The 21,409-nt window shown below is 57.2% G+C and overlaps 1 protein-coding gene across 3 annotated transcripts in view; it reads right to left on the reverse strand.

Annotated features, from left to right (window-relative positions):
- The window catches only part of TFEB (transcription factor EB), a 46,392-nt gene that overhangs the window by 24,246 nt on the left and 737 nt on the right, over nucleotides 1-21,409 (reverse strand). Inside the window, exon 1 of one of the 3 annotated variants that reach the window (XM_081094113.1) lies at nucleotides 9,568-9,711. The exons of the other annotated variants lie outside the window; for them this stretch is intronic. The gene's annotated coding sequence lies outside the window, so the exon portion shown is untranslated. Of the gene's footprint in view, nucleotides 1-9,567; nucleotides 9,712-21,409 lie in introns of those variants that run through there. 3 annotated transcript variants of the gene reach the window in all.

The following is a 21,409-nucleotide window of genomic DNA, read 5'->3' on the forward strand; positions in this document are numbered from 1 at the left end:
GTGGGCGGCCTTTTCCTGAGCCCTGACCTGGAGGCCGGGTGCACGGCAGGTGAGCGGTGGGGTGCGGACTCCGGCCCACTGCTGCCCCAGCTCCACCATTTGCTGGCCGTGACCTCGGGCAGACCCCTGAAGCTTGGGTGGCACTTCCTCACATGAAGGGATCACACTCCCTATTCTTGCAACTCACAGTTGTGAGAGAAACAAATCTATTCCTCTGGCCCCTCAGGTATCCGAATGGTCCCTCCACGCAGGATGCTCACAGCCTAACGACCAGTCCTCCTGCTTCCTCCTCACCAGGGCCCTGGCCAGGGGTGCTAAGGAGCTGACGGAGCCACTGCTGCTGATAGAGCTAGTGCCAGGCCCATTGTGGGCACGGGGCCCCGGGCATACAATGGGGCTGTGTGTGCACCCAGCGTTACCCTGGAGCAGAGCTGGGCAGGCTGGCATCTGGGGTCAGGCCAGGAATTCATTTCCCTGGAGAGGGCCTCCCCACCCCCTCCCAGGCTGCACAGCCCCATAGGGGGTATGGAGCAGGCACCACCCCTTCCCCCAGCGAGCCCAGGCAGCGGAATGGGGACATGCCCACAGCAGGCACTGGGGAACAGGGACTCCTGAATCCCGCTGCTGGACGGGGCTGCTCACTTGGGCGGCATTTGGGACCCATTATGTAACTGGGGCCCTGGCCTTCCCGCAGGCAAAGGGAAGGTGAGATCTGTGGGGCCGGGAGAGGGTGCAAGAAAAGCCTGCTGGGATCCCTCCCCAGACGAGGGCCGCCCTCCTCGTTCTGCACTCCCCCGCTGTGGGGCCCCGGGTGCTCTGGGAGAGGAGCTGTCTCACTCCCCAGGGGAATGAGTCACCCATCGCTGCAGCCAGGATGGCAGGTTGATGGTGGCAGGTGGAGCCTCTGCCCCCCTCCCCGCTGCAGGTCTCCTGGAGCTAGAAAACCACTGGGTGGCGATGGTGCTGACCACGCAGTCCAGCCCAGGCACAGGCCACTTCCCCTGGGGCAGGGCATCCCCGAGTGCCAGGAGACGGGGGCCTGAAGACCTCCTGCCCCACCAAGCAGCCCCCCCCCCCCCGCTCCTCCCCCCTCCGCACTGACTGATGCTGCAGGCATGGGCCAGCCCCCAGATGCCCCTGAGAGGGGTGTCAGACTGCAGGCCAAGGCACCACGTACCCTCCGTGAGAAACTGGGTCTGAGGCCAGGGAGGAAGGGAGCACAGGCCCCTGGTGGGTGGGGAAGAGGGAGAAGGCCTGCCACCCTCTACCTCGGGTTGTGGCCAAAATGCGGAGATGTGCTCCTTTGCGTGAATCACTTTCCATTCTCCTCAGAGCCTGGGACGTGGGGCAAGGGGGTAACTGCCCTCCCTCCCTCCCTCACCGGCCTGAGTCACCCCCCCCCCGCCCCCACTCCACACCCAGTCACAGTGACTGTGACACAAACATGTGCCCCTCCGGCTGCCGCCCACACTCCCTGAAGGTCACACACGAAAGTCACAGTGTGGCCCCAGCCCAGTGGACACAGTTGGATGCCCACCCTTCCCCTCACACCCACAGACCTCCCCCTCCCCCGCGGGGCCACAGACCAGCCATCACATCCTGGGGGCCCCAAGGAGCAGCAGGCCAACCTACTGCCCAGGACAGGGAGAGGACCTTCCCCGCCAGGCCCACCCAGCCCTGTGTGTGTGTGTGTGTGTGTGTGTGTGTGTGTGTGTGTGTGTGAGAGAGAGAGAGAGAGAGAGAGAGAGAGAGAGAGAGAGAGAGAGAGAGAAAGAGAGAGAGAGAGAGAGAGTCCTGTCCTGAGAACAGAGGCTCCTGATGCTGAGGCTACCACCCTCATTTTAATGATGAACAAACTGGGGAAGAGTCTTGTCCATGTTTGTGAGCAAGGCTGAGCCCGGACCCAGGGCTGGGCTGGCTTAAGGCAGTCAAACAAAGCAGGGGACAGGGAAGGCAGGGTGAGGGGAAGATGGAAGAGGAAGGTGGAAGGTGCAGGGGAAGCTCTGCCCCCATACCTGAGGGCTGCTGCTCTGGATGCTGTGCTGGTACCATGTCATTCATTCATTTCAAACATTTCTTGAGCACCTACTATGTGCCAGCACTATAGATCTCCAGGCCAAGCTCCCCCAGCTCCCTCTCCCGCCCCAACTCCCAGCTCCCCCTCCTGCCTCACAAGGGAAAGGGAAACAGCAAAAAAGTCTCATGGACTTTCGGTGCGCACAGCGGTGATCCACACACATCGATGCTTTGTTTCCCACAATAACTCTGTGACCTACATCGTATCATCCTGTAGGTAAAGAAACAGATACTCACAACAGTTAAGCGGCTCGCCCAATCTGTAAAGGGCAAAGCCCACATTCCCACCTGTGTGCTCCTGCCCCCACCCCCTGCAGCCTTGCGGAACTCACCACCATGGATCCCTGGCTAGGGCCGGAACTCCCTCTGAGCCCTAGCCCAGGCCTCACCTCACTCAGAGACAAGCCCAGGCCTCCCACCCAACTCACTCCAGCAGCACAGCACATACAGAGTTTCTCATTAGTAACAGTAAGAATAAAAATAATAAAAGTCCCACCACCTCCCTATTACATAGCACTTATGATTTAGGTACTTCACGTATTATCATTTACTTAATTCTCACAACACTATGCTCCCATTACTCCCATCCCCATCTCACAGATGAGGAACCTGAGGCACAGAGAGGTTGATGATTTGCCCAAGGTCACACAGCTAAGAGGTAGCAAAGCCAGGATTCGACCCCTGGCAGTCTGGCCTGTGTCTGTTGCTCCTCCTTCGGTGGTGACTGTAACACGTGTCCTAGTGTGGCCTGCCTCCCTCCTCTGAGACCCCTCTGCAGGGGGCAAAGGTCGACGGGGAAAAGCCGACCTGATGAGCACCTCCAGCTCATGCTCTGCAGCCGGCCGCTGGTAACACTCCTCCTCCCACCCCTGCCCCGAGGAGCTGGAGTCAGAATGGTGAGGTGAGGAGAGCAAGCAATGCACAGGTACAAATGGGGTGCCCACTGCGTGCCCAGCAAGTTGTGGCAGGTGCGGGAAGTACAAGTCTCTGTCCTTGCTCTCCTGCCAGGGGCTCCCGTCCCCCACAGAGCCCAAAGGGGTCGCCGCCACCCCCACCCCCTTCGGTACTGGCTGCACCAGATGTTGGCAACACTTAGAAACAGGGCTAAAAATAGATTCTACAATGAGTCAGTGCTAAGAATAAATCGGGCAAATAGCCCTCCTGGAGAGGACACGCTCCACCAGGGAGGTACCACCCCTCCCACCTCCTAGCCCAGCCGGGCCTTCCACTCGGAGCCCCCCACTGTCAGCAGAGGGTCTGGGGCACCCCAACTGCCCTATAGACAGAGCATGGCCAGCTTCCTCCCAGAAGGTGCAGCAGCTGGAGAGGACGCCTGCCCGGCGGAGCGGACTGCAGCACTGGGACCAGGGTTTCCCGCCAGCTCCCCTCATTCTCACCTGGGAAATTCCTGAGAGTCAGCCACACTGGCCCACTTCACAGGTGACGGGGAGGCGGGGCCCGCAGCGGGACAGCCATATAAGAAATGTGGGGCAGACATGAAAGGTGGGCCCGCGTCAGAACCTAGTCAGAACCGTGCCAGGCCCCACAGCCTGGCGTCTCTCTGATTTCCCCCACCTTCTTCTCTCTTCAGCCCCAGAAATGACAAGAATTGCTAGGCCCATCCGTAGGTGTCTGCACATGAACTGAACATTAATAGCACATTCCCGTATGGTGTCAAGTGAGCCTCTCGATAACTCCAGATGATAGACGAGAGGATGAGTCTCATTCCACAGCGGAAGAGCTGGGCTCAGAAAACGGGATTACTTGCTAGGGCCCTGTAGCGGGGACGAAGCCTTATTGCCGATCATCAGCCAGGAAAGTATCTTCAGGAGACCATATGCTGGGCACGGCCCATCTTCCCAGCAACGCCAGGGGGGACCCGACCCCCTCTAAGGCTGCTGGGAGCCAGAGGGAGGGGCCAGAAAAGGGAGAGGCGCCTTCCAGAAGGAAACAGCACCAGGTACATTTCTCTGAGGTGAACCAAGGAAGGAGGGGAGGGTGGGTGTCCGAGCCGATCTCTGGCCGTGGATTCAAGGAGCCGTGGGGTCTAGGCCCAGCTCTGCTCAGGATCTAGGAAATCATTCCCCAGGCCTGTTTCTCCATCTGGACAAGGGGGCTCTGAGCACCAGGCCTTTGAGAGATCCCGGGTTATATCATGACCGTAAATTGGGGTAATTAGTGTAACAAAGGCTCTGCCAAGAGCCCAGCTGGTGTGGCTCAGTGGTTGAGTGTTGACCTATGAAGCAGGAAGTCATGGTTTAATTCCCTGTCAGGGCACATGGTTCAATCCCCATTAGGGGGTGTGCCGGAGGCAACGAATCAATGATTCTCTCTCATTGATGTTTCTATCTCTCTCTCCCTCTTCCTTCCCCTCTGAAATCAATAAAAATATTTTTTTAATTTAAATAAAAAAATAAAAGTCTCTGACAAGTCCTGCAGCATAGAAACACATTTTGGATGTTTTAAAAAAATATTTCTTATTAATTTTTTTTTAAGAGAGAGCAAGAGGTAGAGAGAGAGAGAGAGAGAGAGAGAGACATCAATAAACATCGATTGGCTACCTCCTATAAGCCCCCTACCAGGGAGGGAGCCTGCAACTTGGGCATGTGCCCTGACCAGGAACTGAACCGGCAACCTTTTTGGTGCCTAAGACAACATCCAACGAACTGAGCCACATTGGGCAGGGCCCTTTTTGTGTTTTTTTAACTCACACTCTGCCATACCTACTTGACCACCAAACCCTTCTACAGAATACATCTTGGGAAACCCCCAAGCAAATCTGGGGTCACCAACTCAAACGCCTGTGGGGGCCACAGGGAACGTGAAAGCTTGGAGCAGGCTCAAACAAGACGCATCAGGACCTTGCGGATAGCTCCAAGCCCTAAAAATGTCGGCAGCTCCTGGGGTCCGGAGAGTCTAGCACTTCTCTACTCTGAGGGCCTCCCTCACGACCCGCCCAGGGTTTGAGTCCCCTTTGATCGTCAACAGTCCTATGCAGAGGGGCAAGGAAGGGGCCAGTACCCTGTGGAGACTGGGACCCCAAGAGAACAGAACACTGGCCCAGGGTCACACAGCAGGTGACTGCAGGTAGGAGAGATGGTGACGCGTGTCGCACTGACTGCGCCCTGATTGTGCACTGAGCATTTTACCTCTATTGTCCCACCACATGCTCCCAACAGCCCTTGGAGGAAGGCACTGCTGTCATCCCCACGTCACAGAACAATAAGCTGACAGCAAGATGCAGTCACTTTTCCGACGTCACGTGGCTAATAAGTGGTACAGCCCAGATTTCCACCCTGGCAGCTCAACCCCAGAACTCGTGTCCTCAGCCCAGCTCTGCCACTCACTAGCGAGGTAGCCATGGGGGAGAACATAACCATCCCTGGCCTCAGGTTCCTAATCGATAAAACGGGATAATAAAAAGGCCTGTGTATGAGGTTACTGTGAAGATTAAATGTGCAAACACACAAAGGTGCTGGACACAGTGCCAGGCACACGGGAGGTGCTCAATTGTGTGACCATCAGTAAACGCCCACCCATGCCTGAGCCTCTGGGCTCAGGACTCCTCAAGCTAGAAGCACCCACGGCTTCCTGGAAATCGGCCCCTGCCAATCAGTCCCAGGACACTGCCCCTCCAGCTGGCAACGTGGACCTCCACGCTGGGGCTCCTCAGATACGCCATGTAGGTGGGGACGCAGAAAGTTGGGGTTCCCAGACCTAGGCCAAACCTGGGTCTCATCCTCTGAGGCCCCTAACAGGCTACTTCCCCCACACAGCTGGGGATATCCCCAGCTCAGCCTGGGACACAGGCCTCTCCCCACCCTTGCCCCGCGGCCTCAGGTCACGGGGTGGGGAGCCCGGGGGCTCTCCAGCCAGACAGCTGATGTCCTCATGACCTTCCCCAGCCCTCCTAGCCTTAGAGATGACAGCAACCCAGCCGGCGCTCTTCACACTTCCCATCGCCAGCTCATCCATGTGAGGTCACAAGATGAGCAGCACACCCACCAGGCCGGCTGCTCAGGGGTCAGTAAGCCCACTCTACAGATCAGGAAACTGAGGCCTTTCTTTGCCCTGGGTGGGGATCTAAGTAGTAGGAAGCCTTCTGTCTCCTGCACCAGGGCTCAGCGCTGAGCCAGGTCCCAGGCCAGACCCACCAGAGCCAGCTGGGGCAGCAGAGGGAAGGAACGGGTTCAAGATACTCCCGGGGCCATGGTGAGGGGAGGAAATGGTTATGCAGTGGGCCCAGGGTCTCACCCAGTCACTGAGGATCCTGCAAGTATTGGGGGTTGGGGGGGGGGCTTTAGTAGCCCTGAGTCCTCCTCCTCCCCACTCCACCCCAGCCAGAGGAGATGGGCATAGCCCTTGCCCAGTACCCTGAGATGACCCCTGCCCACCCCTCTGTTCTAGCTAGCATGGGCGCCTCTGGCCAAGCCTGGCCCTGCAGCCCTCCACTGACAGGGAGTCCTGCCTCCCAAGGTGGCTCTCTAGCTCCAGACCCAAGCCAACGTTTACCCCAGGCATTGTCTCCTGCCACTGCCCCCATCTAATGCACCTCATCACCCAGAAAGTCCCCCAACCACCTCACCCTCTGCCTCTGCCGACCCCCGCAGGGCCCGCTCACCTACACACACCTTGCCAAGAACTGGGTTGGCCTCCCCGCCTGGCCCATGGCATGTGGCGCTGGGTCCTGTGCAGGAGGGAGATAATCTCTAAGGCACTGGCCCCAAATATTTTGATCATGACTCACAGGATAATATTTTTATTTGACCCCCATACACACACACAGCATGCATACACATGAAACATGAAACAAAAATGTTATGCAAAACCCTTAGCAATACTGTGCAATACACTGGGATGTTTTCTATTCTTTTTCATTAAAAATAATGTTCATTGAGACCAGATTACAGTCCCGTCAGTAGCCCCGGTCCACAGTTTAAATAACGACTCTCCAGGGATATCTGTGTGGCCCTGACTTGCCACCAGGCCCATGGCAACAGGCGCCTGATAAAGACATCCAGTTGCCGACACGCACTCCAGGCCAGGCCTGCCCAAGCCTCTTCCTGCGGTGTCTGCTTTCATCTCCCCCGCGACCGGGGCGGGAGGCTGCTCTGTCCCGTTTTACATGTGAGGAGACCGAGGCCCACGGCCACACAGTCAGGGTCCCAGGCAGAATTCGAAGCCAGGTCTGCCTGAATCTGGAACCATATTCATCCCAGCACACACTGTCCGCCAGCTGGTCTCCAGCCCCCTCTTAAGTCCGCACACACTGGCAGGAAGCTTGCCCCAGGAAGCCGGCTCCCACGCAAAAAAGCCATTCCTGGAGCAGGGGGGGAGAACTTTTCTTCATTTGGATATTCATTAAATCATTCGAGGGCCACACAAAATTATCAACTTAAGAATTAGCCTGCTATACTTGGTCAAAATTAACTCGCCCCTAATGCCTTGGCAAGGCCAGACCAATGGTTTTGCGGGCCTTATACAGCCGTGAGCTGGGCGTTCCCCACCCTGCCCTATAGTAACTTCATTCTCTGTATTAGCTGATGACTTGACTGGAGATGGGCCAGAGCCCTTGGGCTGTGAGGCCAGCCCCCACACCCCTCCCAGCAGACCCTGCTCCTCCTCCGTACCCACCTCCAGCGGGACACAGAGGAGCTGGGATGAGGGCGGGGTCCACCTAAGGGCTAAGGACCATTCTGTTTTCCTTCTCACTGGTATCACTGCCCTGGAGCAAGTCACTCACCCCTTTGTGGTCTCATGTCCTCATCTATGACATGGGGGTGACAACAGCCCGCCTTACACAGGGTGACTGTGAGGAGAGGCTGACACAGCCAAGCATTTGGCACACACCTGGCGCGGAGTCTGGCTGGGAAATGTGAGCTCTTATTGTCACCCCCAGTTCTAACTCAAATTCCACCATCGAAATAATCACCATGAGCATTATTCACAATGGCCAAGATATGGAAGCAGCCCAGTGTCCATCCATAGGCCAGAGGATAAAAGAGCTGTGGCACACATACACAGTGGAATATCACTCAGCCATAAAAAAGAAGGAAATCTTACCATTGGTGACAGCATGGAGGGACCTAGAGCAGCGGTTCTCAACCTGTGGGCCGCGGCCCCTTTGGCGGTCGAACGACCCTTTCACAGGGGTCGCCTAAGACCATCCTGCAGATCAGATATGTACATGATGATTCATCACAGTAGCAACATGACAGTTATGAAGTAGCAACGAAAATAATTTTATGGTTGGGTCACAACATGAGGAACTGTATTTAAAGGGCCAGAAGGTTGAGAACCACTGAGTCCTAAAGGGTATTATGCTAAGTGAAATAGCGAGTCAGAGAAAGACAAATGCCACTGATTTCACTTATATGTGGGATCGAATGAACAGAATAAATAAAGGAAGAAACAAAAGAGAAACGAGCTCAGCTATAGAGAACGGACTGAAGGTTGTCAGAGGGGAGAGTGGGTGGAGGACTGGGTGGACAAGGCTGAGGGGCTGAGGAGTGCAAAGTGGTAGTTAGAGAACAGTCACAGGGAGGAAAAGTGCAGCACAGGGAGTCCAGCCGCCTGTATTGTAACAACGACATGTGCCAGGTGGGGACTGGAAATACTGGGGGACCGCTCTGTAAAGATGTGATTGTCTAACCATTATGCTGTGCACCTGAAGCCAATAAAAAATAATACTGGATATAAACTGTAATAGAAAATAAAATAAATAAATCATCGCCACGAACCCCGGGCAGGCTTTGCGCTGTTTGCACACAAACATGCTCATGTACCAGTAAAATGTTAACCTGTGCAGGGCGCTTCCTCCCGGTGCCAGGCACTGCGCATAGCATGGATTCACTCTTTTAATCTTCACAACGAACGCACATGGTGGGCGCTGTAATTGGAAACTGAGGCTCCGAGAAGCTAAGTAACATTCCAGGATCACGTAGCTGCTCAGTGGCAGGGCCAGGACGGGAACCCAGGCAGGCTGGCACGGCGCACCCAGGCCCAGTGCTCCCAGTCCTACTCCCAAGCTGATGTAAGCGGGTATTTCCTGTTGCCTGGCCAGCATGGCACTAAGCACATCGTGCCCACTACCTTCTCTGAGCCCCAAAACAAGCCTGGGAAAGAGGAGAGGGGGCAGGGAGAGCTCAGACGGCTCTCCAGCCAGATAGCTGGTGTCCTCAAGACCTTTCCCAGCCCTCCTAGCCTTACAGACAGCAATACCAACCCACCAGGGCTGCCCGGCTCCTCAGAGCGGGGCTGGCAGCCAGCAACTCTGACTCCTGATTTCACTTGGTTCCCACCATCCCGGGCTCAGGGAAGCCCTGTCTTCTCTCCCCTGAACCTGGGCAGGGGCCCCTGCCATGGGCCACCTGCTTCCCCAGTCCTGACCCTGCTCAAAAGGTATCCCCATATCAGCACAGCCTGTGAGCTCACCCCCACTCCCCCACCTCCCCAAAGACACAACACACAAACACCCATGCACCCTCATACCTGAGAGAGGGTGGCCCCTGGAAGGAGGCCCCCTGGACCGCTCAGCTCCTCGGGGAGCCCGAGCCCAGGGCCCTGGCCCTGCTCTGGTACCAGCCCCAGTTTCCTCATTTCCCCGGCGCTGTTTCTCACCCAGCCCCCTGCACCTCAGCCTCAGAGGAAGTTGCACAATCCCCTGGGAGCTGCACATGTGGCCAAGCATTACTCACAGCGCCCTCCCGGAAGGCCTCTCTCACCCACAAGTCTACCCAACACACAGTGACTCCCAGCTCCAATCTCACCCACCCGGGTCTCCAGGCATGGGCAGTGCCCCTGCCCCCTCCCAGCCTGAGCCTGTGACAGCCACTCCCACCCACACAGGACTCATAGGCCCCGGCCACCTGCCCTGCTCCAAGATGGGGAGACACATCCCTGGACCAAGATGGGGAGACACACCCCTGGTCAGGGCGGCTCAGTGGTTGGAGCGTTGTCCTGTGCACCAAAGGGTCACGGTTGGATTCCTGGTCGGGGCTGCCAGTCACTGAGCTATTATCAGTCATCCCCACCTCAGGCTGCCTGGGTTTCTAGGCCCTTTTGTGAGGGGATGTTTCAGGAAGAGATGGCGTAGTAGCGGGGCGACTGGGCAGGCCCCGGCCCAGAGAAGGCAGGAGAGGCCACTAAGGTGAGGTGAACCCCAGGATGGGAGGTCAGAGAGACCCAAGCTCTGACCCAACCCTGGGCCCCGCCCTGGGGTAGCAAATACTCGAAGGGCACGGGAGGGTGAGGAGGAGCCCGCCCAGGGTGTGCTCCCCCCACCCCCCCTCTAGTGGGGCCTCAGATAAGGAGGATGATAAGCACCTCTTATCTTTATCACCCACTCAGCCTTGGACTCCCACCCAGCCCAGGGCAGTCAGAGATGGTTTTGCCTGGGCCCCCGGGCTCCCCAGAGCGCCCCTTATTTCTGCAGCCCTCATCAAAAGGCTGGGGCCTCGGGGCAGTTCCTCCACAGCCCTCTGCGGCCTAGAGTAGCAGGAACCAGGATGGAGGCTCCTGCGGTCACCTGACGCCTCCAGCTCCGTGGACAGGGAGCACAGTCAAGGGCGCGGGGCGGGGCTGGAGAGCCCTCCCCCTGGAAACAAGGGCTGCAGGCCCCTTCGCAGGGATGCTCCCCCACATGCCAGCACAGCCACCCTCTCCTCGGTCCTGCCAACAGCCCCTCGAAGGGCCGAGGGCAGCAACCCTTGCCACTCTTGTCCCCAGAGGAGACGGAGGCTCAGAGCCTTCAGTGCAGCGAGTTCGTGACAAACCGTCTCCTGGCTCTTTTCCCAGATCAGTTTCTCAATCTCCACACAACTGACGCTTAGGAGCAGATAATTCTTTTTTTTTTAAATATAATTTTACTGATTTCAGAGAGGAAGGGAGAGGGAGAGAGAGAGAAACATCCATGATGAGACAGAATCATTGATCAGCTGCCTCCTACACGCCCCACACTGGGGATGGAGCCAGCAACCCGGGCATGTGCCCTGACCAAGAATTGAACTGTGACCTCCTGGTTCGTAGGTCAACGCTCAACACACTGAGCCATCTCGGCCGGGCCAGATGATTCTCTGTTGGGGGTTGTCCTTAGCATTTTAAGACATTTAACAGCATCCCCAGCCTCTCACTAGATTCCAGTAGCTTTCTCTTGAGTCATGACAACCAAAAATGCCAACAGACATTGCTAAATGTCCCCAGGGAGGCAAGGTCTCCCTTGGTTGAGAACCACTGCCCTAGGAGGCCCCGAAAGACAAACACCTGCCAATTCGAAATCGAAGGATAGTTGCTGGGACAGAGGCTCCCTCCGCGACTGCCAAGTGTACCGGCGGGAGGTCTGCAAGTGCTGCTGGGTGCTCGGTGGACTCAGCACCCTCTGGGCAGAGGCTGCCCCACTGGCAGGCACTGCCACTTGGGGGTCTCCTCCCAAGATCACCCTCCCACCCTTCACTTAGAAATCAGCCCCCTCCCTGGCTTTCAATATTATCATTGTCTTTAGACTATTTTGATCTGTAGTCCTCTGAGTAAAAATGTTGGAGCAGCACCAATATATGCTTCTCTTCTTATAAATTGCTTATAAATACCAATGCATGGATATATCATGTATGTCAGCAGACAAACACAAAAATGGCTCTATGAAAAAGGAGAGCAGGGAGCCTGGCCGGTGTGGCTCTGTTGGCTGAGTGTTGGCACCTACACCAAAACGTTGCTGGTTCCATTCCCGATCAGGGCACATGCCCGGGTTGTGGGCTCAATCCCTGGTCGGGTGCCTGCAGGAGGCAGCCAATCTGTGTTTCTCGCTCACACTGATGTTTCTCTCTCTCCCTTCCTCTCAAACATCAATAAAAACGTATTTCGTTAAAAAAGAAGAAAAGGGAAATGTAAGTTACACCCATGTTAAGGCGCTGTTACACACTCACCAGCATGACCGACATTACATAGGCTGCCAGTAGCCACTGCTGGCGTGGATACAGAGCCACAGAAAGCCTTGGGCAGTGTGCACAGTCACTTCACACGATAGATACCAAGTGCAAGGATGCACGGCATAGCCCGTGCCCTGGGATTTCCCTCTGGCCCATCAGTACTCTGGGAAATGCAGGCACCAACACACCAGGAAGCACATAAAAGTGCTCTGACAGCATCACCCATAGTAGCCAACAAAGGAGAGCAACCCCAATGCCCACCAGCAGGAGATGGAGATACGCACGGCAGCAAGTTCATGCAGAGGAACGCTAGACAGCGATGAAAATGGACGCACCACAGCTACACACAACATGGGTGAACCTACTGAGCTGAAAAACATGACATCAAAGAGCATGTCCAGTGTTGTTCCAGCTGCTTTAAATTCAAAATGAGGCAAAACTAAACTCTGTTGCTAAAGGGTACAGAGAGTGGTTAGGTGATAAAGAGAAGCAAGGAAGTGATTATTAGGGAGTCGGAATAATGGTACCTCCTGTGGGGGGGCGGGGAGGCTATGACCAAGGCGGGCACACAAACTGGTGGTGGCTAGCTGGATGCTCACTTCTATAGTTATTACAGATAGTATATGGTAAAGCTCTTTTCACCGAGTGTGATCTATTACACAACAAAAAGGGGGAGAAAGGAGTAAGATAGAAATAGAAATGGAAGTTGCCTTTCTTCTCACACCTGGCTGTGAGAACCGCTGTCACTAGGCCAAGCACACTAGACGAGAACCTGCAGCCAGACCCAGGTCTGGAGGACGCAGTGACACCCAAGGCAGTCTGTGTGGGGCTCTCCGCTGGCCCAGGCTCCTGGCTGCCCCTCAGCCCTAGGTGCTGGGCACGGCAACCCCTTTCATCTCCCACCCTCCCCAGGGCATTCCAGCCACACACGCCCCTAGCTGCCCAAGGGCAGGGAGCTGCCTCAGGCTGGGCACCCCCACCCCTCACCCTGCCTTGGGCCATTCCTCCAGCCCCTCAGAGACTCCCCTGTGCAGGCACTGAAGGAGCAAGGTGAGCCTCAGACACCCTCTGAACACACCAAAGAAAGGGGCAGAAAAGAGAAATGAAGAATATGGAGAGAGGGGGGCAGAGAGCAGGAAAGACCCAAGTGCCAGATGCGGTGGAACTAGATGGAGGGTCAGAGGGGCGGGGCGGGGGTGGGGGTGGGGGAGGAGGAGGAAAAGGCGAGAAGGCGCTGAGGCGGGGTTACGTAGGTGCAGTGCCCTGGGTCCAGGCCCAAGCCTGGAGCTCCAAAGAGGCCTGAGCTGTTGGGCACAATGTAGGCCCATCCCCCAGGGCCCAGGGCTTCCGAGTGGCAGGGGGGCGGCACAGGGGCCTCCCTGCGGCCTTCCCCGCTCATACTCAACCGCCTCTGGCCCTCCTGGAAGAAGGGTCTGTGGGGGGGGGTGGGGGGGGAAGCACCGGGCCTGCAGAGGGACCAGGTGAGAGGCCCCGGGGGAGGCAGAGCCGCCCAGAGGGCAGGAAGGTCACTGTGCTGGCACAACCCTCTGGTAAAAACTCCCCAGGCCAAGGAAGAATGCTCTTTAGAGAGAAGGGTCGGGCGTGGACACGTGGACATTGACTGAGGACGTCATTCCGTCCTCTCTTACGTCTCTCTGCCTGTCTGTCTCCCAGGCTACGGACATTCCCGCTAGCTGTCCGCTTCGAGGAGCCATGCCCTGTGCCCATCCCCTGCTGGGCCAGCCCAGGCAGTGCTCGCTTCACGCCTGCTGACCCCAAAGGTGACCAAGGCCATGGGGTGCTGGGGTGGCGCCCACGCTCCCTGCGCCTCGGTCTCCTCTAGACAACGCGAGGGCAGCACCGGCTGGCCTCTGAGGCCCCTGGCCCCGCAGCCCCATCCGCCCGCAGCAAAGCCGGCCAGTGCCACACTGGCAGGGGCAGCTGTGAGCGCACCTGGCTAGAGCCAGGAGGGGGACACGACGCAGCAGGGGTGGACAGTATAATGTGTCACTTGGCACCCCTCAGGGACGGTGGGGGGCCGGGGCAGGTGTTTTCCCAAAGCAATTATAAACACGGCAGAGGACAGGCTGTGACTTCCCTTGGCAAACAGGAGAAAACAAACCGAGCTCCACCCCACAGCCCCACTGGTAGAACTGGGGTGTGGGGGGGGCACACCCTGTACGGGGAGAGTCAGACTGACCCCCACCAGAGCCGAGCTGGACCCGGACCACAGCCGGTGAGGCTGGGAGCTGCTTGAGTCTTGACGGTGAAGCTGATGCCCAGCCCACGTGCAGGGCAGAGGCCAGGGGTACAGCCTCTGCTGTGTCCTCGCTTCTGGGCACACGGTGGGGGCTCAAAGCACGCTCCCTCCCCTCCCTCTACAAAGGCTACTGAGCACGCACTACGTGCCTCGCTCTCCTCTGGGCACTGGGACTATTGCACAGAACAGACCGAACAGAACAGCCAGCGCCTGTGCTCACGCCAAGCTCATCCTGCCTCGCCCTGCAGAGCTAAAAGGCGGGCCGCCACCTCTCCTCCCACCAGGCTGTGTTCCAGCTCCCCAGCTTCTAAGGAAGACTCGACCCCAGCAGCCCAGGGCGGGCCTGAGTCACCCAACTATCTGTTGTCCTAGAGGCCCAGGATTCCCTAGAACGGCGGTTCTCAACCTGTGGGTCGCGACCCCTTTGGGGGTCGAACGACCCTTTCACAGGGGTCGCCTAAGACCATCGGAAAACACATATATAATTACATATTGTTTTTGTGATTAATCACTATGCTTTAATCATGTTCAATTTGTAACAATGAAAATATATTCTGCATATCAGATATTTACATTACGATTCATAACAGAAGCAAAATTACAGTTACGAAGTAGCAACGAAAATAATTTTATGGTTGGGGGTCACCACAACATGAGGAACTGTATTAAAGGGTCGCGGCATTGGGAAGGTTGAGAACCGCTGCCCTAGAAGGTGATGGAGACACCCTACCTCGAGCACTGACCGCCCCCCTCCCCCCCTCATGCTCCCGCCCTCCCAACATCTCCAGTCCAGGTGAGGAAAGGAGAAGGGAAGAGCTGCTTTTTGTGCACTTTAGCATTTTTATTATTAACAAGGCATACAAGGCAGTGATCCAACACTTGCCCTCCACGGGGTAGAAAAGTGAAATAGCATGGGGAGTCTTTCTACAGCCTCAACGAAGTGGGGGGCTCGGACACCTCCCCCTGGTCCAGTAGCGCTGCTCTGGCTCCAGGCACTTCTGCAGGAGCTGCAGAGCCGTCCATGTTCTGATGGCTCTCAGAGCTAGTGCATCCTTCGCTGTCCACCTCCTCCCGCCTGGACCAAACAGCAGGCATTCCCTGAGCACGTGTCCCAGAGGAGACTGCCAAGAACACGAGGCGGGCCAGTGGTCAGTGCAACAGGAGGCAGGGCCACAGAGCCAGGCTGGGGAAGGGAGGCCCGACGATACGAGGACTCAGAGGTCCACGAGGAAACTCAGAGTGGTCCCTGCCCCTGGGGACCTGGCGTCAAAAAGGAGATGGGCCTGAGAGGCCCCAAGCCACCAGACGCCCAGGAGACAGCTCTTGCCTTCTGAAATGTGGTCTGGGGACCAGTAGCATCAGCATCCCCTGAGGACTTGTCAGAAATGCAAACCCCAGACCTATGAATTCCAGGCCTGCTCGTCAGAAACCCTGGCGGGGGCCCAGCAAGCTGTGTGCTAACAATTCCTCCAGGTGGTTCTGATGCCCTTTCAAAGGTGAGAACCACTGTCTCAGAGAAAGGGCATCAGAATCGTTAGCAGGATTTAAAAAAAAAAATATTCATGCCTCCCCCCCAAGACTCGGAAGCAATGGTATTTTTTTAAAAATATCTTTATTGCCGAAACCGGTTTGGCTCAGTGGATAGAGCGTCGGCCTGCGGACTGAAGGGTCCCGGGTTCGGTTCCGGTCAGGGGCATGTACCTGGGTTGCGGGCACATCCCCAGTAGGAGATGTGCAGGAGGCAGCTGATCGATGTTTCTCTCTCATCGATGTTTCTAACTCTCTCTCTCTCTCCCTTTCTCTCTGTAAAAAGTCAATAAAATATATTTTTAAAAAAATATCTTTATTGATTTCAGAGAGGAAGGGAGAAGGGAGAGATAGAAACATCAATGATGAGAGAGAATCATTGATTGGCTGCCTCCTGCATGTCCCCTACTGGGGATCAAGCCCGCAACCTGGGCATGTGCCTTTGACCAGAATTGAACCTGAGACCCTTCAGTCCACTGAGCCAAACCAGCTAGGGCAGCAATGGTATCTTTTAAGAGCTCCCAGGCGATCATAATAGCCAGCCAGGGCCCACGTCGGATAGCACAGTCCCCTGGGTCTCCTGGGAAGGTGTGCCTTGATGGGCAGGATTCAGAGAGGGAGGGAGCAGGAGACAGGGTGCCAGGAGAGGGCACTGGCATGAACAAGGGCTGAGTGAATGAACCAGGGGTTTCTGGAGAGTCAGTTGGGATTCCTGGATTAGCCCCCGGCATCACATTTACTCTGGGACCTCTGCTGTGGGTCAGAGCCAACAGGAGGCCTGCCGGGGGGGGGGGGGCGGCCCGACCCCATTTCTCCTTCTCCTTATGCCCACACTGAAGAGCCAGGAGAAAAGACTGGTAATGGCTCTGCCTCTTACCTCCGCCCCTCTGAGCCGCCCTCTGCTCTCACCCACTGCCTCGCCACCCCACAGCAGAGCACTTGCTATGGGCATGGCAAGTCCCAGGTCCTGCTCTATCGCTGGGATTGTAGCTCCACCTCCTGTGACATTGCAGCCAAGGGGACCTGTGTCTCTGGTGCAGAGTGGAGAAGGGGCAGGCAGGCAGCAGGAGCACAGGGGAGAGCCCTGGGTCAGGAGTGGAAGTAAGCGACCAGGCCAGATGCCACTCAAGGAATCCCAAGGGACAGGCAGGACGGGGATGGTGGAGATGTTGCAGTCACTGCCAAGTCCCCTAGGCCAGTGGTCGGCAAACTGCAGCTCGGCAAACTGCAGCTCATGAGCCACATGCAGCTCTTTGGCCCCTTGAGCGTGGCTCTTCCACAAAATACCGACTTCTGCGTATGGGCCACGAAGTTTCAATTGTACTGTACGTGCACGCCCGCACATGGTATTTTGTGGAAGAGCCACACTCAAGGGGCCAAAGAGCCGCATGTGGCTTGCGAGCCACAGTTTGCCGACCACGGCCCTAGGCTATCCTGTTGAATGGGAGACCAGGCTGGGTGGGGTGGTACAGGGAATGGTGGAGACTGTGGCCATGGAGGCTGCAAAGCAGTGTCAGGTATTTCATTTGCAGATGTTAAGCACACAGGGAACTACTTGCAGCCCATAGGTCTTGTTTCTTAGAGCTCGCTATGCCTCTCTTTCCTCACTTGAAAATGAGGAAGGAAGGAAGGAAGGAAGGAAGGGAGGAATGGAGGGAGGGAGGGAGGGAGGGGGGAGGGAGGGAGGAGTTATAAGAGATAATGGTAATAACCAACATTTTGTTGTTGTTCCTGTTAATCCCCAACTGAGGATATTTTTCCCATTAATTTTTAGAGAGGGTGGAAGAGAGGAGAGAAACATCGACGTGAGAGAAACACATCCATCAGTTGTCTCCCACACAGGCCCCAACCGGGGCTGGGAATCAATCCTGCAACCCAAGTATGTGCCCTTGACCAGAAATCGAACCTGCGACCCTTCCGTCCAAGGGCCAACGCTCTAACCACTTAGCAACCCCGGCCAGGGCGATCACAGCTAACGTTTTTTGAGCATGGCACTATTCTGACTTCTATACATGCAGCGAGCATGAACACAGCCCTCACTACGGCACCATTAGGTAGGAGCTACTGTAACCCTCACTGTTGAGGTGAGGAAATGGAAGCACAGTGGGGTTAAGGAGCTTGCCCAGGGCCACACAGCTAGGAAGTGGCAGAACTGGATTCCAAGCCAGGAAGCCTGGCCCCAGAGCCCGTGCTCTCAACGACCCCCGCCTGGGTTACACTTAGCCCCGTGCTCGTTACATGGGAGCTATGGCTCTGTCCCAAGCAAAGCTGGCTGGTCACGCCACCAGGCCGGCCTCTGGTGAGTGGATGCCGCAGCTCCCCTCGTCCCTCTTTCTGAGCCTCTCCTGTTCGGGTGCCTCTGCCGGGGACCTGTAGGAGGTTCGCATTACAGGGGATCCCACAGGTGGTTTAGGGCAGTGATGGCGAACCTATGACACGCGTGTCAGAGGTGACACGCGAACTCATTTTTTTGGTTGATTTTTTTTTTTTTGTTAAATGGCATTTAAATATATAAAATAAATATCAAAAATATACATCTTTGTTTTACTATGGTTGCAAATATCAAAAAATTTCTGTATGTGACACGGCCCCAGAGTTAAGTTAGGGTTTTTCAAAATGCTGACACGCCGAGCTCAAAAGGCTCGCCATCACTGGTCTAGGTTCACAGATATGGAACCGAGTCTGGGAGGAGCAGGGCCTGCCCAGCCCCACCGCCTGTCGGAGGGAGGCTCGCTCCCCCTGCTCACGACTTTCGCTGCTGTCCCATTCCCACCCAACAGTCCCCACAGCCTTTTCTCCCATCTGACCAAGCAAGTGCCCACTGAGCTCAGGCTTCACTGTACAGTGACGTCTACTACGTCCGTGGTTTCCAAGGAGACCCAGGAAGCCTTGTGTGAACTCAGGTGAGTCAAGAAGGTTCTCGGCGGGGGTCCTTTGATCACCTGTGACAGCAGCTTGGAGAAGCGGCCAAGAGACAGGTGTGGTCCTGGGGCAGGGGCCTCATCAAGTTCCCGCTCATGCTCAGAGCGGGAAACCTGGATGGGAAAAAGAAGGTTCCAGACCACCTTCGGTTCCCACCTCTTAAGAGAGAATGCCAGGAAACCCCAAAGTGGTCTTTAGGGGTTGGTAACCTGGGTTCTGGAGTCATTTGGGCCTTGGTTAGAATCCCTACTACTTCTAGGCTGTGTAACTTCAGGCAACTTACCTAGCTTTCCTGAGTCAGTATAATGAAAATCATAATTCCCACTTCACTCTAACAAATAAATACACAATAAATGTTGGCAACTATTGTTGACAACTAAGTTTTATTATAATATTGTCCTGTTATAGCATAAAGAGAATGGATGAAGAGTCTATTAATATAATATTGTGTTACTATTAGTCTCACAGACATGCATTGCACAATTCATCTATACACACATACTTAGACACCTGTACTTCATAATCACACACAAACCCCCATCAATTACACTGCATCCTGGCACCCAGAGCAACACCACGGACTCAGCATGTACCAGGCACAGCTCCTCTTGAATCCTCACAACAGCCCATGAGGTGTGCGCATTTTTATCTCTTTTCAGGTGAGGACACACCCATTACACACATTACCACTGCATCCTGGGATACGGACACTTCTCAGCTCCATTTCCACGGGCATCTCCAGGGCAGCCCCAGGCTGGGCCCCAAGTGCTGACTGGCCTGGTCCACAGGACAAAGGCCCACCCTGGCTTTCACGCCGCTGTGGTTGGGGAACCTGCTGCCAGCAGAAACCAAGCTGATTTTGAAAAGGAAGAGACAGAAGCCAGGGGAGGCTGGGCCACTCCCTGTGGGGGCAGGTGCTAAGTAACCCTATAAACTCTGGCTAATGATACAATTACAGCCATAAACAGAGCTCGGGAGGGATCAGGGCCAGAAGCCAGACCCTCAAAGGGCAGCCAGGCCTGAGGGGTGAAGGCCCCACCTACCTCCTTCCCAGCAGAGAGGCTGAAAGGGGGTCCGGACTGGCAATGGGGATGGGCACTGGGCATCTCCACTATTCCAGGACCCTACAGGGGCGCCTGCCAGCCCTGGCCCAGCCCCTGCCCCCCTCTGTGTCACCGGCCATCAGCCCTCAGAAGCCCAGCTGGCTCTCTCCGGATTCAGTGCTCACCTGAGGAGATGCTCCCTGCCCCAAACCCTGCACCCCTTCCATGGGACCCCGCACCAGGAGACCTGGGTCCCCATCTGGCTGCACCTCACTGAGCTAAGACCAGAGAGCACTGCCGCTGCAACAGGCCTTGCACACTGTGAGCGGGAACAGTCACTGCAAACAGCCCTCATGTGCACTCTGGCTCCGCTCCCCTCCCAGCAGCCGGGAGGCCGGCAGAAAGAATGGGGCCAAGTCAAATGCTGTTTTCCCACAGCCGGGGAAACCGAGGCACATACAGTAAAACCACCCGGCCTTCCCCTTCCAGTGCCTCTACAGGCGCCTTTAATGATCGCTGCAGTCTCTTTCCAGACTGTGGTCTCCCTGCGGGCAGGCGTGGCACAGACAAGGCCTCCAGGGAATAGGCCAAGGAGCCAGGAGCTGCCTTCTGATGGCGCACAGGCCTGGCCGCCCTAGAGAAGACCGAAGACCGGGTGGCATCTTGGCCAGGGCCAGGGCCAGGGCCTGAGTCCACATCCCAGGGATGCCACGGGGGGCCTGCGCCAGCCTTGACCCCCCACCCCCACCCCACCCCCGCCTCCACTAGGCACCCCTCGCTGAGGACCGGGGATTGGGGGGGGGGGGTGCAGGTTGGGCAGTAATTAACCGCGCTTCCCCCGAGAACCAGCGCGAAGCCAAAGCGCTGCGCCCGCCTTTAGTCCAGCTACTGCCGCGCAGAACCGGCCGCAGAACCGACAGGCGGGAAGACCACGCGGAGTGGACCGGGATCCCGCCAGCGCTCCGTGCGGAGGGGGGCTGGCCCGGAGCCGGCAGGGGAGCCCTGGGCAGCGCGGGCGCCCGCCCTCCCCCTGGGCGCGAGGCTGGGGTGCGCCAGGCGGCTGCGGCGCGAACCTGCTCTCGCAACCCGAAGCGGCTCGGGGCAGCCGTGCGTGAAGCCAGAACCCGGCGGGGAGGGGGCCGAGGGGCGGGACCGAGCTGGCCCGGCCCGCTCCCTTCCTGGAGGCGAGCGCACGCACCAGGCCGAGGAGCTGTCCGGAATCGGGGGGGCGGGGGGGGGCGCGGACACCGGGAATACGGGGAAGGGGAGTGTTTTCCGGGATTCGGGGCCGAGGCGGAGGGCGGAGGGCGGAGGGCGGGGGCGGTACTCGGGCCCGGGCAGATGGCTGCGAGCTCCCGGGAAAACAGAAAGGAGGAGGGCGCGCTGAGGATGAGCCGGGGCTGGGGCTCCCTGAGGCCGCGGAATCATGCGACGGGGAGAAAAAGCCTGCGCTCGGGATGCCCGGGGACTCGAGCCGGGCGGCGGCTACAGGAGACGGAGCGGGAGGGGACGGGAAGGGAGGGCGGGATGGTGCTTCCACCGCCCCCTCCCCCCGCCCGCACCCTCCGCAGCCCGGCCCCGGGGCGGGGCGCCGCTGGGCCCGCCCACTCCCCCAGACCCTCCGGGCCGGGCCTGGCCGGTCCGGCCCCGGCCCCCGC

This window comes from Myotis nattereri, assembly GCF_964212035.1.
Source record: "Myotis nattereri genome assembly, chromosome: 6".
Taxonomy (NCBI): Eukaryota; Metazoa; Chordata; class Mammalia; order Chiroptera; family Vespertilionidae; genus Myotis; species Myotis nattereri.